This window comes from Nylanderia fulva, unplaced genomic scaffold (assembly GCF_048542155.1).
Source record: "Nylanderia fulva isolate GAGA-0341 unplaced genomic scaffold, ASM4854215v1 Scaffold439, whole genome shotgun sequence".
Classification (NCBI taxonomy): Eukaryota; Metazoa; Arthropoda; class Insecta; order Hymenoptera; family Formicidae; genus Nylanderia; species Nylanderia fulva.
Window position 1 is genome coordinate 39,040 of NW_028190520.1, and position 3,728 is coordinate 42,767.

Here is a 3,728-nt window from a genome sequence, read left to right on the forward strand (position 1 = left end):
ATCATCGACTCATCGAGAATCGGCATAAGGCAATGGTTGACACATTGCCCATCCGTACAAATTATTTACGTCAAAATACATGAAATACGATGAATGATGGTTTCAATGGATCATACGATTGCATATACTTGTTATTAGCATGTGCATATCTGCTTGAACATTGACTTATGTAGACCACCGCGTATACTCCGTTCGATAAACATGACCATGCCAATGTCTGTTAATAATTCAAACGTAATATTTGTATGTTTTAACATGGCATCCCATGTATATTCCGGAAGGGTATAATAATACGCGGGGTCGAGTCCATAACTTTTAATACAACTATCCCGAAAATTTTCAAAAATATCTGCTAATAACAAGACATCGATTTTCAAATATAGATCGCTATATTCGTCTAGCGTTCCAAGGAAAAATCGTTTTCAGACGTTCTCGGCGTGCGCGTAATCGCTCTCGATACTGTGTCACCGATCAAGGAACTGTAGAATGAGTCACGCGGTGGTAAACGTGTATCTTGCAATTTAACTACACAATCTATATATTCATACGGAAAGACGCCCGTCCGAGTTAATAAATTGAATTTTCAGCTATCAATGCGAGTTTTAATTGGCTTCTGCTTTTCTGCTAAGGTGTGAATCCGGCCTTAGAATCGGTTAATCTTTAAAAATTTATTGATTCTCAATTAGTTTCATTGAAGAGAACAGTTGGTTATAGTTTAATATTTTTCTAGGCACGAAAATGTTTTGCCTTGCTTGTCACATCATGGCTTATCTGCGGGTCTGCGATCTGCAGATAATTTAATATTTTAATATTTTAAATATCGTCTTACGTTCTCCGAAAGAAAGAATCGTAAAGTAAGCAGGGCCTAATACTAGAGTAAATCTCATTTAGAGAGCTGTCAACTAGCTTATCTTTAAGGCACCGCGAGTTATAGTTTAGAATTTATAGATTAGTCTGTTTGGCTCTCGCGGTTTGTACATCTTTTATTTTGACGATTTAGCTCTCTCGGATTATGTTTACTTTGACTGTCAGATCGTATGCTTACGTGAGTTTTCTATGCGTCTGCTATATTTTAGATATCGCATTGCGTTCTCCGAAAGAAAGGATCGTGGAGACTGCAGGACGTAACAATATTTAATAATTATTTGCGCGATAATTACGGCGTTAGTTCCTTTGTCTTTCTTTTTTATTTTTATATTTAAATTTATGCAACCTGTATCTACTTATTTAATTTAATTATTTAAAACAAATATTTTGTATTGTTCTTGAATCTTTTGTATCATTATATTATTATCATATTATGTATTTAAGTTCATATCAATATTATGAAACGTATTCTTCCAAGGCAAACGATACTCTATTGTTCCTATACATAAAATCAAAACATTATTTCACTTGTGTAAGAAGCAAATAAAGCAAACTTTAAGGCATAATAACTTTTAGTCATTCAAGCAATATTCAACAGAAATCGTTATCTCACATTTCGCATCTCACTCAAAATGTTTTACATAAAATTAATTGCATCTTTTTCAAGCATTAAAGAAAGTTATTTTATTATCAATATTATTATAACTTACAACTACAACTGAATCACATTAAGAATTACATGTAACACATACATTTTTTATTTATTTTAATTTATTTCGCTGTTTCGAAGAGCACGTTTTTTCACAATTTTGGCAGATGCAGTTTTTAAATCATAAGCTAAACCTAGATAAGCAAAAAAATCAATAAAAGCTGTAGCAATATTGAGCTTATAATCTCCAAGTTCCGCCGCTTTGTAATCCCAAGGGAAAACGTGATGATAATTGTGCCAGCCTTCGCCACACGATATAAAAGAGACAACTGCATTTTCGGTGGGGCTAATTGATCTGTGATAAAATAAACATTTCTAAATAGTACCACGATATAATACAATAAACAATTTATTAATTTTGAATGATAGTATGTATATGTTTTTATTAATTTTAAATAATAGTATGTATATGTTTACATATAATAAGTTGTACAGCATATAAGTACAATATATATAAATATAATATGTACACACAAAAGTATGTACGTACTTATCATATGGTTTCACACCCCACATGTGAGCTGCGGAATTTATTGATAATATTGTGTGTAAATTTATGACACATCTAGTCATGTTAAGATGCCACGCACACCACAGATTCTCACTCCATACCCACCAAGGTATTAATGTCGGTATGATAAAGCAGCAAATAACATCAAATATCGGTACCATCTAAAAAAAGTATAAATAAAAGAAACAAAACCATTAAAGTTAAATAAACAATATATACATATATTTTTTAAATTAAATTTGCTCTTGCAGAATAAACTATGTCCATCGTACTTTCTCTGAAAGACCACAAGGCAATCTTGTTTAAGATCACTCAAGTCGATCATAGCACCCTTGCTGATGACGTCTGGATGTTTATGAACCAAAATCCAACCAATATGCGAAAAAAAGAATCCTTTACGTGCATTATATGGATCTGCATCAGTGTCAGTAAATTTATGGTGTACTCTGTGATCCCTAACCCATCCGTAAATGTGACCCTAAAATACAACTTATTAAAAATCAAATGATGATGTACGGAGGTTATAAAGAGGAGTACGGACTCGGCATCTTTACACGTATAAAATCTGCAGCAATAAAGTCGGGAAAAATAAGGGTCGACTATTTCATCACATGCGGAGCTTTGTTGCATTGCTTGGAATTTATTTACCAATTTATATATTAAGAGATACGGTAGTGTCTCGCGCCCTGTTACCGGAATAGCCGATACACCGTGTATCTTTACGCGAAGCGGAGAGTTGAGTCTACTATAAATTTCGAATGCTCAATAACGGCTGAAGCAATCGAGTTTATACTAAACTTAATCGATAGATTGGGTTTGAATTATATAATAAAAGTGTTTTTATTTCTGCTCTACGTACTTTGTAAGCGGAAATATTTATATGCAAAGTCTAAGTATGAAAAATTTCTTTTAAGAAACGTCTCTGTCACCGTCGTCATCATTCACGCAACAGCCAATCGCATGCGTTAAACTCTGTACAGTACAGTTTGAGCGTTCGACACAAGATTGCGCTGAAGGCGCTTCGTATGTACTGATACACGTTGACGTGCGGGGTTATATATTTGATTTGATTTCTTGACATGTACATACACACATAACAGGTATGTAGTGTTTTGATATTTATTTATAATATACTATATTTTTTTATATAAGAATATCTATTTTCTTGTTACGCAATCATCCTATTATTTTTTCATAAGATTAACAATTATATTCTTATGAAAAAATAATAGAATGATTGCGTAACAAGAAAATAGATTATATTATTATGAAAAAAATATAGTATATTACATATTATATAGTATTGAATACAACATGTATTTAAGTAAGTATATAAATGCATATTTATATTTTGATATTTGCAACTACTTTCTTGTTATGTTATCATTTTAAATTATTTCTTTTTATAATAATAACTTTCTTGCTACACTTTCTTTTTTTATAAGTACATAATTATTGATGTAAAATAAGGAAACAATCTATCTTTACCAATAATAATGATTTATATATTTATGAAAGATGTAGTACAATGGTAACGTTGCAGAAAATTATTATGAAAGAAATAGTATAAAATGATAACGTAACATAATAAAGTAACAAATATCAAAAAGTTTATCAACACAAATATCAAAAGTATTATAT

General features: G+C 31.2%; 1 pseudogene; it reads right to left on the reverse strand.

The window, feature by feature from the left end:
• Window positions 1-1,633: 1,633 nt before the first annotated feature.
• LOC146721641 (acyl-CoA Delta-9 desaturase-like) overlaps window positions 1,634-3,728 on the reverse strand; it is a 17,407-nt pseudogene continuing 15,312 nt past the window's right edge.